Consider the following 15,443-nt stretch of genomic DNA (forward strand, 5'->3'; position numbering starts at 1 on the left):
GACTGACATTACATTCAAGCTATTCATTTTATCATTGTATGCATTTATAGTGTGCTGTCTCTCTAGATTGTAATTGTGGCCAAATTACAAAATCACGATGCATCACAATGTCCACATAAGCAAAGGTTTGAGAGTGAAAATTATATTTAATTTAAAAAATATATATTTTTCCTTTGTGAAAAAAAAGTACACTTTAGCATACTTTAAAGAGTATTTATCACAATAGTATTAATATACTTTATTATATATTATATATGTATATATATATATATATATATATTGATATGAAACAGGCTTGCTGCTTAAGGCTCATCTAATATTGAGGATGCTGTTTCATTAAACACATCCTATATGTATAATTATTTCCATCAAGCTGTGTTTAAGTCCGCGATATGCTGTTGCTTAAAGCTATACAGTGTATCGGTAATGTGCTTGATACTGTTAAGCAAGCAACATGCTTGTTGCAAAGCTATCTAGTGTATTGGTGGATTTTTGTCTATGCTCACGCGGGTTGTCAGATTGAGGACATGTAACACAACGAGCACAAATGTCAATGGGAGACAGCCAACCTAGAAACTGATGAGTTGATTTGAGTTATTGTATGCTGTTGTTATAGACTTTTTAAATGGATGCTGAAGCTTTTAGGCCAGGTAGGATCTGCAATCTCTGATCCGTTCATTGCTCGCTTCTATGGCTGCAGTACGCTATGTTTGCTGCAAACTAGGCTGCCAATTCTAGTGGGTTTTCTGCATCTTTTTCAGGTATTGCATTAAAGGGGCTTGTGGTTTGGGCGGTTCTGGCCTATCGTTGTGTTGGGGGGGTCCAGGCCTATCGTTTGTGTTGGGGGGGTTATTATTGCTGCTCTCCCTGCTCATTCATGACAGGCTGCATGGATGGGCAGGGAGGTTTTTGCCCAGAACAGAACCATACCGCCAAACCAAACTTTATGCTAAGTATCTATCATTTTGACAATAGTGATCCTGACAGAAATTAAGCGTAAGCGTTAGTTCTGGCAGGTCACGTGAGTCAAGCTTGCATCAGCTGATTCTCAGCTGATCACATCTACCTATAGGAATACGACACCTATCGCGGCATTCCTATATAAGCTCTATTCAGTATTATTCAGCAGCTTTTCAGCTTGCTCCGGAGCAAATTACCCTCCTCCATCCCCAGCTCCTCCTTTCGCCACAGTCAGGAATTGGCTTTCTGATATTCCTTGCTAATCAGACTCCTTTATCGTGAATAAAGTGTTACACTTAAATATCAAGTACATTAATGATATCTGCCTTGTTCTGTTCTGTTAACCCCAGCCTTACACACGCTCCGCCTATGACTAAAACACAGAATTTGGTAACAATAAAACATGAAAATAAAAGATGATAAAAAAATAAAACATTTCATAGGGCCCTAAACATGTCATTTTTGTTCAACTTTTAATAAATGGTTAAATTGTATAAGTTGAATTAATTAGACATGCTTTTTAATTAATACAATTTAATTTGACAATTAAAAATGAAACCAGAAACCCTCCTCCATCCCCAGCTCCTCCTTTCGCCACAGTCAGGACTTGGCTTTCTGATATTCCTTGCTAATCAGACTCCTTTATCTTGAATAAAGTGTTACACTTAAATATCATTAGGTACGTTAATGATATCTGCCTTGTTCTGTTCTGTTAACCCTAGGGGGGTTATTATTACTGCTCTCCCTGCTCATTCATGACAGGCTGTATGGACGGGCAGGGAGGTTTTTGCCCAGAACAGAACCATACCGCCAAACCAAACTTTATGCTAAGTATCTATCATTTTGACGATAGTGGTCCTGACAGAAATAAAATAATAATAATAATAACTAATAAATATCCATAGTTTAAATAAGAATTCATGAACAAGTTGTTCATATGTTTTAGATCAGTGATTCCCAACCACATTCCTGGAGGCCCCCAAACACTGCATGTTTTCCATGTCTCCTTAATCAAACACACCTGATTCAGATTATCAGCTCATTAGTAGAGACTCCAAGACCTGAAATGGGTGTGTCAGACAAAGGAGAGATACAAAATATGCAGTGTTGGGGGTCCTCCAGGAACGTGGTTGGGAACCACTGTTTTAGATGATGTCAATATGTCAGTACTTAGTGTCTATGCAAACTTAAAGCTGCAGTCTGTAACTTTTTTTTTTTTAGTTAAAAATTATACGAAATCAATTTTTGAGAAAGTACATAATCAACCAGTGTTCAAAACTATCGCCTTTCTTTAGTCCGATTCACAACGGTAAGCTTATAATAATGTTTTCTAATTTGAGTGGTACTGGTAGGAATTCACGGGAAATTCTAGCATGGCGCTGCGTCGTTACATCACGTCTGTAAACATAAAGAAGGCGTCTCGGCTAGTATGCTATATCGCATGTAATGCTACAGGTGGCGGATCGTTTATAGCCTTTTCTCACAGCAGCTGGAATAATTAAATTTATCATTTTGATGGCAGATTGTAATCTAAAAAGGATTATGTGTTTATGAAACGCAAGTGACTGAAATTAGATTATATTCCAGTTTTAAATGTGCATCTGATTACAGATAGCCTACATGGGATTACACACGTTTTGTACTGCAAAGAGAACCAGTTATAAGGAAGAATAATTTGCTTTTTGAGTTAAAATAATTTATTTATATTAAATTCAAATGGTATGAGATTAGACTGTACAGAAATTGAAATCTACATATAATGCTAATACACACTACATACACGCAGTCATGCAATGCTGATGTTGTTAACATGAACAATTTGAGAACAAAGTAACTAATAAGTAATAATAATTTGCACGGTTTGATGGGATATGAGCCAACCGATCGTTAGATTTAATCACCATTGTATAGCACGATTTATTTCTAATGCTTTTTTCCTCAGTTGGTCAGAACAACCCACATTAAGAAAATAATTCCGCAAATAACTGCAGTTGCAGGTTTCAAACAGAGATAGAGACAAAGAGGCAAAACTTACGGACTGCAGCTTTAAGTAAATGTATGTGTGGTTTAACCATATTTGACATGAAATAGCCAATATAATATACATTCTTATGTTATTGTATAACAAAATTTTCACAATCTATGCAGCTCTGGTGATGTCAGGAGAAAAGTGAGTGAAGAACTTTATTTATTTATTTATATATTTATTTTCTTTACAGTTGCATATACTGATGAATGTACAATAGGATGCAAATTTTGCATTGGAAAAATGTGTCTCTACCTACATTTTTGCTCCAAAGAGGTGCATGCATATACAATCAACAGCAGTTTTCATTAGAAATGAACTCTAGAGCAGAAAAACAACATTTATTGCTTTTTATAAAAATTATGATGGGAGTTTATAAAGGGCAGTTTGTCGCGTTTCTGTGTACAATACTATGTTATCATCTCAAAATGCTTTTACCATTGTGTGTGATTTGCAAAGTAATACATTTTAATTTGTGTATCACCTAACCAGCAAAGTAAACTTGCTTGGTAGCTCACCTGGTACAGCATTTACAATGAGGTAAAATATTGAGCAAATACGTTTTTCTCTCACATTTTCTTTCGTTAACATTATTGGTAGAATTTAGTGTATGTTATTTTAAACATGATATAGCATTAACCTTTTAGCACACTCGCCAGATATTTCACATTGAAACTGCCTTGAAATGTGCAAAAAAAACAACAAAGTTATATCATTTTTGCAAAAATGTTGCCACAAGCACATATTTTTTTATGAGCCTGGGTTAGATTTTGATTCATGTTGTCTGCGAGTGTGTTACATTGGCTGGATTCAATGTGAACAGCACTGCTGCCCTAAGGTTTCAACTCATTGAGTGAACCGCTGGCATTCATCTTCCCGTGGGAACACCACTGGACACTGGCCCAAAAGCTTGATTTACATTGACAAAGTATGATAAATGACTGGAGTCTATATCCTCGAGCTACTTTCACTCTTGTAAATACAGCCAAACAACAGAGGCTCCTCTTAATGGCATTTATTGCCTTAGCGCTTATATCTGAGTGCATGCATACCCAGCGGGCTGAAATGAATATTCATATGCACTGAGAGCACATATTCATCACTGAATGTGTAACTTGGCATGTATCTCTGCTGCCCCCTAATTTAATCAGTTGGCCTCAATGTGGAAACACAGCAACATTAGGGCCGTTTAGAGCAACGTATGGCTTTCAGAAGCAAACCTCATTTCCTAAATGTGACACATGCACCACATTTATCTGTTTGCTTTCAGAGAGAAAAAAAAAATGCTTATAGTCTGGAATGGGCAAATTCATTGATATATTTGGGGTTTTCTAAATCTGCTTTCCATCATTAATGAACACTAGGCTATGATTATAATAATTCCTGATATTATTATTTAACGGCCAAAAAAAGCATGTCTTAAAGCAGGCGGTGGTTTGCACTGCTCTTGGTAGATTGCGCTGGTCATTATGGAAATGATCTGGCTGCGTCTGTTTTCACATGCAAATTTTTCCCCTTCCATTGGCACTTTTATGGAATTGTGCTCTAACGCTAATTTGCCCTGTTTAGTAAATCTGGCCCTTAAAATCTTAGGTGATGCCATTAATGGTGCTGTATTTTTTTTTTTAATGATGCTGTTTTTAGGACCCAACAGTTCTAGTTTTAGACTGTTTTTATTTATGTTTTAGACTGTTTTTATTGATTGACTATTTAACCTTTTTAATGGTCTTAAACACTACTTATTTACACATTTTGCATGTAGCTTTTAAATATATAATTGGATGTCAATTTTGTTTTCACACCATGGTGTAATTCTCCATATGACCGTTCGGGTCTGTTATTCTGAATGGTAATTCAAATAAGAATTAAAATGTGTTCATGAGGGGTTGATTCGATATGTTGCATTACTGAAAATTCTCCTAAAAAATAAAATGATTTCTGTAAATCCAGTAGTCAATTTTCGAATTGCAAGTATTTTTCTGGAATCTGGTTTACAAATCCATTTTCTGCAGTGTGGCTATAGCATAAGTGTGTACGCATGTGCGTGTTTATATAGTTGTGTTTGTAAGTCATTTGTCTGTCAGTTTGAGGCATTATTGCTGTATTAAATCCTGCAGTTAATGACAGTTCTACTCTAATGGCAGCCCAGCGTAGTGAGGAGAGTGACAGGTCAGTGGGCGTCAAACTTCTCCTCCCACTTCAAATTGAGTCGAAAGACGCTCTGGCAGACGGCTTGACACCCCACGTGCCGGAGGGTTCCCTGTCGTGCGAGCTGAAACATTTTTCACTACATTCATCAAGCTAACGTTGCACAGGTGGTTAGGCAGGAAATTTCCATTTCCAAAGCTGCATCGTTTTCAACGTGGTAAACACCCCTTCATGAACCACAACTTCTCGGATGCCGCCTCCATCAACGATTTCTCTTCCTGACACAGGCCTCTCTGAAGTCTCTGGCAGACGTTCAGCCAGCACATGGCGCGTGGCTACGGGAACGCTCACAAATCCGTATTACAAATCAGAGCAGGATAAAGACAGACTATTTTTAGAGCGCACAAGGGTTTGCTTTTTCTTTGATTGGAGCATTTGGAGACATCTCGTGTGGAGACGATGGTATCGCTTTCCTTGCTGATCAGGAATCTGTCAGAGCGGAGAGGTCTCAGAATCATTTTTAGCTCTCATGCAGATTTCTTTCACCTTCAGTTGCAGCATTTTAAGAGAGTTTGCTTCAGTTCTGCTGCAACGGTTCACTAAATTAAGCCTGATATTGGCTCTGTAATTAAATCAATAGTGAGACATGAGGAGGGCCGTAACCTTTGTTTCTTTAAAGGCTTAGCCAATCACACACATAAGTTAATGTAAACGGGAGCACCAATATAGTGCAATGTTTTTTTTTTTATTATTATTAATTAATTTTATTATTATTGTTAGTAGTAGTAGTAGTAGTAATAGTATTGTTGTTGATTGTTTGTTTCAGTTAAACTGAGAACTGTGAACACTTTTTTTTTTATGTTTTCATTGTTAATCACGATAAATTACAGTTGTAGCAATAATATGACATTAAGGGCCAGATTTACTAAACTGGGCAAATTAGTGCAATTCACAAATTAAAGAACACGGGCGCAACATTCCTTTTACCAAATGACCATAGCAATATATCAAGCGCAGCACAAATGATCATAGTCGCAAATAAGCAGAGCCGATGCAAACGATATGTTCGGATAATGTGTTCTTCTGGTATTCCAAATAAATTAATGCGTGTGGAAAAAATTATCTTCCTTCTACCACGCATTGTCTGTTCTCTGTGGTGCTTCCTACTAGCAACAACAATTGCAGCCATCTCAAGTGCAAAATAGTTTAGCGGGGTCATAGGATGCTACATGCACTTTTACAAGTTGTTTGAACTGAAATGTGTGTTGGCAGTGTGTGTACACAACCACCCTATAATGATAAAGATCCACCCAGTGTTTATTTATTTATTTATGTTTTTAATCTCGTTAAATCATTTCCCCTTTCTCATGTCAAACCATTCTCAGATGCCTGTCTCACAGACCAAGGCCCCTCCCACGATTGTTGATTGACACTAGCGTTTTACCTTAGACCCGCCCTGAGTGAGCTGTCATCAGTCTGCCATTGTTTCGCCGCCGGAGTAGATGTAGACAAGAATGGCTCCTAAGCGATTGAGGTGTTCTGTTGTTGGATGTAATAATGAACATAGCAGTCGTCATTTACTCCCAACATCTGAGCGGCTGAAAACGCAGTGGATTACTTTTGTTTTTGAAGGGAATGTGTCAATCCCCGATCTACCTAAATGCGTTTATTTTCACGCGAATCAATTGTGATCCAGCTTCACCTCCAGAAGAAGTGAGTATAAGGTTCTTTTATGAATCTTTGCAAATCACCTTTCCTAATAATGTGCTAGTTAGCAAGTTCCGGGGCTAAAGTAAACAGTCTCATGAGAACCGCTCATCACCCCACGGAAGAGAGGGGCGGGATGAGCAGAGCTCATTAGCATTTAAAGGAACATGCACTAAAACGAGTTAATGAAAACAGAGCTGATTTTGACAAGGTAAAAAGGATGTTGTTTTACACTACCACTGAGACATTTTAACCAAAGTATGTTATAGACTTTTCATTAAGACCCTAAAGAATCATATCAACTTGTTTTTAACCAAAGTATGTTATAGACTTTTCATTAAGACCCTAAAGAATCAGCTTGTGTAAAATGGGCATCCGATGACCCCTTTAAGATTTACTAACAGATTTACTAACAGCTTGCGCCAGCACAAACCGTCTTTTAGCGTTAAAATAGTCAGGATTTACTAAAGACGTCCAGAGAAGAATTTATTTTTGCGCCTGACCTTATTGAATATCCATTTGTAGGAGTTTCCCTTTCAGATGCAAAATTTATCGGAGGAGAGTATTAAAATTAATCATGCAACGCAATTTACTAACATTTGCTCTAGTCAAATTACTGGTATTTGCGCCATTATTTAACGCCCAAAAAAAGCAGGCAGTAATGATCTGGCTGCGTCTGTGTTCTTTAATGTGCGCGTTGATAGTAAATCACCTGCAGAATTTTCTCCTCCCATCAGTGCTTTTATGTAATTGTGCTCTAAATCGAATTTGCCCTGTTTAGTAAATCTGGCCCTAAGACTTTGTAAGCATTAGATAATGGTGCAAATACCAGAAATTTGATGACCGCAAATGTTCATAAATTGCGTTGCGTGATTCATTTTAATACTCTCCTCCCATAAATTTTGAATCTGAAAGGGAAACTCCTACAAATGCATATGTAATGAGGTCAGGCGCAAAAATAACTGTGCCCATGCATTTTCAGCGCTAATTCTTCACTTTTAATACCAAAAGACGGTTTGCAATATTTAGTATTTACTATTTCTACACTGTTCACTCAGAATTTTTTTTTGTAAATTTTACAATTAAAAATAAATTTCAAATGACATTGAAATAAACATGAAATTTTGAAGAACAAAGACTGAAAAAAGTTCAGTTCAAACTCTAATTATCTTACAACTTTGAAAAATCAAAGATTGTAGATGACTAATCAAATTTTAACAAATTATTCTGTTATACATACAGTCAGAAGATGCTCTGCAGAAGATGCAAAAGATGCTCTGTGGAATTGTATTTAGTCACACTAAACATGGTAATTGGGTTTTGTTCATGTAAACTTGAGTTCATGCTCACAATAGGCAAAGCGAAAGAGAGACATGCCAGAATTTTCAAATTCATTACAATATAGATATAGGCATATACAACAGACTGTTTATGGTTTTCAAGCAATGTATCAACTTTGTGGTTTAAGCTGCTTTCTGACTCACAAGATCCCTACACAGAGTTCACGATGAACATGAATATGCAAATAAGTCCCCGCCTCGATCCATTCGCACCATCTCGGACTGTCTGCTCTACTTTCACTCACTTAACTGAAGTATTAAACGCTACACAATGGCAAGTGCCAGTGTTGGATTATTTCAGCCATGTTTTAACTAAAAACTGAAAAAGAGGAAGAGTGAATTATACAGGGTCATCTACATGTCCATGTATCAGAATGCATTTTATGTATAAATCTCTATTTATTCACAGATGACCTAATCAGTTATCTTATATGGTTTCTTTGTAGCTTCTCATATGATTATTATATATGTATGTATGTATGTATATCGATAGATAGATAGATAGATAGATAGATAGATATCTGTAAATCACAGCCTGGTTTCCTTGACCATTACCGTATCTGCTTATCTCTCTCTAAGTGATGTGTGCGCTGCTGGTGATTGTAAAGTGGTCTTTTCCTCTCATCAGGGCCTCTTGAGTTCAGGCAATCAACAGTGGCCCTTACCTGTGTTACCTGGCCCATTTCCATAGCAACTATCCTCTCTTGATCAAACTCCTATTCATCGAATGACACTCCAGTGACCTATTAGTGCATCAGTGAAATACGGCCTCCTGGGTAAAAAGTAGTAACGATACTTACACATGTCCACTTTATCGGCTTCAGTCACTCTAACATAGTGAAACTGAGTGGGTTCTATACAAAAACCATCAACTGTGTGTTTATGTTGTGTAATTATATGTATTGCGCTATGATGGAGTTTTGCCTTGAATATTGGAGTAGAGAGTTTTTTTTTTTTTTTACATTAATGCAAACAAATATTTCAAATAAATGCTGTTCTTTTGAAGATTGTATTCAGCAAATAATTCTGAAAAAAAAAAGATGTATCATGTTTTTCACAAAAAAAAAATATTCTTTTTGGTATGTGGAGACTTAGAAGAGTCTTTTTGCAAAAATAATTTTAAAAGAAGTTATATTTATAATTAAAATATATTTCTGACCATACACTTAGCATCATTACTTTTTTGGACCTGTATGAAAAAAATAAATAAATAAATCTTAATAGCAAAACTGATTTTTAATGCAAATATATCACATATTCTTCAGGTCATTGTGTATGTTGTTACTGTTCTTGTATATTGTCTTTTGTATTGTATACTCTTTTATGCATGCTTATGAAAGAACAACTCGTTCATGTAATCTTACCTATACCATGTTTAGTATCTATGAATTCGTCTTCTGATGATCTAAACGAGAGTGTATATTATATGTTGGTACATAGGCAATATATTAGTGTTCTAAGAATCTTTAGTAGTTTTGCATCAACACCCAGTTCCATTACATATGCAAAATACCATGCTGCGAAGACAAAGAGTCCTAAACTTTCCAAAACTGACGCATAGCCTACGGCGTAAAGGCTACGGCGTAGGCCCGACGCAGAAGTATAAATCAGCCTTAAGGACACCCTAAGTTCGTGCCAGGCCTCGGCCTTGACTTTCCAACTCTTTTATAGCTTCATTCTCTGGTTTTCCTGATGGTTTCATCCATCAAGTCTCATTTGCCCTTTCCCCATGTATGAGTGATTGTATGTTTGTTTGTTTAGATTAGTTATGAGTGTTAGCATTTAGTTAATAAAACTTTTGTGCACAGATTACACGAGTTCCCTTTCAGTCAGTCACGTTCGACGTTACGTCAGTCGTGACTGACGAATTGGGATCTCGCCCGAGAGCCCAATCACCTTCGAGTGTAAACTAAACAAGCCAATGACAGTTGGCGTGCGGGTCCCGCGCTGCGGGGCGGGGTGCGCGTGGCGAAACACGCACGCCAACTGTCATTGGCTTGTTTAGTTTACACTCGAAGGTGATTGGGCTCTCGGGCGAGATCCCAATTCGTCAGTCACGACTGACGTAACGTCTCCGTTCCCTCCTTCAGGGAACGAGGGTTACACAAGTAACCTAGACGTTTCTGATCCTGCTTGTGAATAATGTCCCTTTACGATTTTGATCCTTGCTACATTCTCTAATGCATTGTTAGGCTACTGTAAGAAGGTTGTTTTCTGTGGCCACGAAAATATCCTTTCTTAGAGTAGATATGAAATTATACTAAATGTTCGCTGGACAAACAGATTAGTTGATGGCAATTTAATTCTGCTACAGTTACTACTGGCAACTCATATAAATAATTGTAATTAATCATAATTAATTGTAATTATTTTTATATATTTCCCTTTTGAGCTAATTTGCTACAGTTGCATGTGACATCATAGATCCAATTTGCAGTTCTGTCTTATAAAATGAATCCTCAAACTATACCGAAAGTACATGTAGTGATTTTCAATAAATAAGAATGTCACTATTGGACTTTTATTTCTATGAAAGGAAATTTCATAGAGTTGATTTCATAAAATGACATAACATTGTGATTTATTTTCAAAACTGGTTGTTCTTGACAAGAAAGAAATCTTGACAAATATCTTCAGCATTTTAGAATGGGAAATATAATTCTGGATCTCAGACTGCTGAAAAAACAGGTTTAGCTCAGTGCCTGGCATTACTTATGCTATTATTTCCTCAGTGTCTTGCTGATATTTTATTATTATGTCCACACACGTGTACCCTACCTTCAAGATAAATGCATAAAAGTAGCCAGAAAAACAACACCTTTTATCTCCCTGCATCCCCCTGGGAAAGGAAGAGGCAGTAGGTGTTAGACCTTCATCATCTGAGCACTGAGGGGCCTGGAGGGGCCCCGCAGGAGGGACACTGCATGTGCAAGAGAGACAGGGTTGCTGCCTGGAGCTTCAGTGTGGCGTCTCACTCACCAGAACAGCAGTCGTGACTGTCACAGGAAGCACCGAAGCATCACTTTCCCCTCAGGCTAGCAGCTGGTCAGACCACCTGGCAGTGACCCTGGCGGCAGAGATTGAGAACATCATACACTGACCTGACTGCACTGACACATTCATTACCTTCACAAATTGTGCTGCCAGAGAAATCCATTGTGTGTGTGATTGATCATTCATCACTCCATCTGTTTATCTGCAGCACCGGCGAGATGCTGGCCAAAGATCTGGCAACGTGTGCTGGGAGCAATTATATGTGGATGCCATATCCCCTATTATAACCTCTGTGGACAGAGATGCTGTTCTAATGGAAATAGTTTGGAAAAATGCTAGTCATTGATATATACGTTTACATTAGACAAATAATGAATTAGTATAGGATAGTGCAGTTAGCTGGTAATTTTCACAAAATAAAACTGGTATCCGATGACCCCTTTAAGGTTGTTATTGAAAAAGGCAACGCGGACATTCTCCAAAATGCATCCTTATGTTGTCCAAGGTGAGTAAATAATGACAGAACATTTTTGGATGAACTAACACTTAATCTTGTTGAATTCCCTAGTGACAGTGGTGGACGAAGTACACAAATCAAGTACTTGAGTAAAAGTACAGATACGTATAATAAAATATTACTCCAGTAAAAGTAAAAGTACTCCTTTTTCAATTTTACCCACGTGAAAGTACAAAAGTACTCGATTTGTTATGTACTTAAGTAAAAAAGTACTGATAGGTATATTTATTTTGCAATTTTATATAGGCTACTTAATTTTATTTTATATTAGCACATATTTTGTATAATCCTACTGCTCAAAATACCTGTGATTTTCCCAAAATAACCACTATTTGGAGTCAAGATATATTTTTGTTGTTGATATGGACTACTTTGATGAGAGTGATGTAGTAATGTTCACTGTGAAACTTACACTGCGATGTACCTGAGAGAAAACAAATTTGACCATCTGATTTTCACCAGTAAGAAAAAAGTGTTTTAAAGCTTGTTGTTTTGCAGAACATCACAGTTATATATAACATGAGAATAAGGCCTGAAGTTAGGAAGAACATTTTAAGGAAAATATAATTATATTTTCATAATGATTTTTTTCTTCTCAAACCTTGTCTGTGGTGTAAAAACACCCCTGGCCAAATGCCCCCAGAGGGCATCACTTCCCACTTTGATATTTACTGTAGTTACCATGTTCTGAACATCACATCCTTTCTTTTTCCCCCAGATGTAATTTATCTAGGTGGCTGAATAAAAATATTTGGACTTTATAACTAAAAATTACCTCAACTTAGCACCAGCAAGCTTGTTAGCTAGACAGTTAGCATCAGCTAACAATATTTACTTATTTTCAGTATGGTTATGAATAAACATTCATATCTGTCTACTCGGCTAGTTAATCCAAACAATATAAAAATGTATACTGTTGATAAACAATATAAAAACAGACGTCACATAGGGCTAAATGCGTAGCATTTTAATAAAACTGTTAACGTTACGGCAGCGGGGAATTTGAACGTGCATGAGTTATTTTATTTCATCTGTGTTATTTTAATGTTTAGTTTTTTTGACCTAAAACATAGAGACACTGATGTTGATGTGTCTGCATTCAAGCATTTCAGTGGGCTTAAAGGGGTCATATGGTGTGATTTCAATTTTTCCTTTCTCTTTGGAGTGTTACAAGCTCTTGGTGCATAAAGAAGATCTGTAAAGTTGCAAAGACTAAAGTCTCAAATCTAAAGAGATATTCTTTATAAAAGTTAAGAGTCAACCATGCCTACCTAAAACGGCTCGTTCTAACACGCCCCCACATACCTACGTCACGATCTGGGAAAATTTGCATAACGCCGCCCAAATGTTAACGCAAAGAAAGAAGGCGTAACTTTAATTCTCAGGTTGCCGCAAGCCCGCCGGCCGCGCCGTTCTCAAGGCCGCCCGCCTCCGCTCACTCAAGCCTGCCTGCCGCCGCTCACTCTAGCCCGCCGCCCTCCGCATACTCTAGGCCTCTGGCCTCCGCTCACTCTAGCCCACCGTGTGTTTTGTTGTCAAAGAAAAACTATTTTGTTTGGCCTTCCAAAAGAGGACACGACTAGAAATCAGTGGTTAAGTTGTATTTACAACACTGTTCCAGAACAATTCAACCCAAATATTCAGATGTGTTTTTTATATTTAAAGAATTTGCCACTTACGATTCAAACGCGAGTTTTGAGCAGTGTAGAGTAGCACTTGTTGTTTGTCGTTTCTCCGATCACAAATGCAGACATGGTTTTATGTTTACGCGGTGCGATGCAACGCAACGCATAAAAAGACAGTATAAGTCATTATAATCCGTAATTATGTCCCCACCAGGGGTGTGAAGTAACAAATTACAAATACTCACGTTACAATAATTAAGTAGTTTTTATCAGTAATTGTACTTTGAGTAGTTTAAAAATTGTGTACTTTTACTTTTACTTGAGTACATTTTAAGTGATGTATCGGTAGAATATATTTTTTCAGTACTCTTTCCACCACTGGATTTAGTTCACAAACAACTGACAGTTTTGACCTAAATATGATTTTCAGTTACAATAATTAATCCTAATATTCGACATTAGTAACTTAATTTTAACGGCATCAGACAATTAGTAACTTAAATTTAGCAGCATCAGTCGCGCGCGCGCTCACTAGATCTCCTGGGGCCGGTTGCACCAGCTGGACGTACACCCGGTTGTAAGACTAGGCTGGATGTAAAATGTGCTTTAAGTCATGTGTAGAATTTATACCCGTTGCACCATCTCTGCGTAGTGCTACGTCTGAGACTAAATCTTACGCCTAGTCAGAGGTAGGTGTAAAGTGAAAACTCTGACATTATTAGTTTTAGGATTCATGTCTGTTAGTTCATTATTACTGCAGACGTGAACTGTAAAGTTTATGGTCTTTTCGGGCAGGATAAGCGATATCAATCACGAAGCGTTTTGTGCTTTGTTACTTTTAATTAGAAATAAAGTATCAGATTTCAAATTCTGTCAGTTTCATCACAAAATACAAACTATAAATGTGTTTTTTCAGCCACAGTAAGACGTCAATAAAACTATGTCACGTAAAGTCACATTTACCTCAGGAAAGACATTCATTGTACATAAACTAGATAGTCAGCTAGAAAAAAAATAACTTTAGAGAGAAGCATTGTATTACATTCATTATATTTTACTTAACCTGCTGCCTTCATTTTTAATGTTCGTTTGAAGAAATCTGTCATGGGAATGTGCAGGGAGTAATTATTCATATTTCCCCATGAATGAGCTGATTCGCTACACGTCTCAGCCATCACTGGGGGAGAATGTGTCAGCATGGATGCGCATTGTCTACGCTGGGCGTAGTTGCGACTGATTGTAGTTTTAGTTGGTGCAACAGATGTAAATATTTATCGTAAAGCTGGACTGAAAAGAATCAGTTCGTTCTTGAATCAGACACCGCTTCTGCGTGTCAGAGCACGTGATATATTATAAGGAGTAACGATATGTTTTATGCAATGTAGTGAAGTAAAAAGTACGATCTTATGCTTTGGAATGTAGTGAAGTAAAAGTAAAAGTTACTCAAAATAAAACTACTCCAGTAAAGTACAGATGCTTGAAAAATGTACTTAGGTACAGTAACGAAGTAAAGCTACTCCGTTACTGTCCACCACTTCCTAGTGATTATATATTTTGCTGTTTCATTGTCAACCCTGAGCACACAATGCAACAGAAAACATCATCCTGCATATGTTTAATGAATGTATCCTTGTCTGTCTTGACTGCAGCATGAATTTAAAACAACAATGGAGTTACGCCAGCCTATTTTTTCCACATGACAACAGCCTGTGTCCTGGTTCATGCACAAACATACACAGCCACCAGACAGAAGAGTGAATCACTGCAGCAGGAGCCTTACTCTTAAAGTAGAGGTAATGCGATATGACACATCCTTTCCTCAACAGGCCCACAGGTCACATTTATGCGCTGTGCCACTCTGCAGTCCCGCTCTTTCACCTCACTCCTGCTGTCTACTCAGGTCAACTATCAGTCCACCTTGGCTGGGTGTTACTGCCCACAGTCAGGCCTGAAGCCCCCTGTGACCCGTGCAGCCAGTCCCAACAGGCCCCCTGACCAGGCTCACCATCCGAGCCCTTACCGACCAATCCAGTGAGACAGAATAAGGACCTGAGCCTATACGAGTGCCTGTTTGTGCACAAACAAGCCCTGACAGCGCTGCTGACTAACAGAACACGTCTTCATGT

The 15,443-nt window shown here is 37.6% G+C and overlaps 1 long non-coding RNA gene across 1 annotated transcript; it reads left to right on the top strand.

Moving 5' to 3' along the window:
- The first annotated feature begins 283 nt into the window (after positions 1-283).
- LOC107756917 (uncharacterized) lies at positions 284-7,990 on the top strand. The gene is made up of 3 exons (XR_001641876.1): positions 284-353; positions 1,640-1,643; positions 7,979-7,990. It is a non-coding gene; the product is annotated as an uncharacterized LOC107756917 (long non-coding RNA).
- Positions 7,991-15,443: the final 7,453 nt, after the last annotated feature.

Source organism: Sinocyclocheilus rhinocerous, unplaced genomic scaffold (genome assembly GCF_001515625.1).
Source record: "Sinocyclocheilus rhinocerous isolate Xijiao unplaced genomic scaffold, SAMN03320098_v1.1 scaffold773, whole genome shotgun sequence".
Classification (NCBI taxonomy): domain Eukaryota; kingdom Metazoa; phylum Chordata; class Actinopteri; order Cypriniformes; family Cyprinidae; genus Sinocyclocheilus; species Sinocyclocheilus rhinocerous.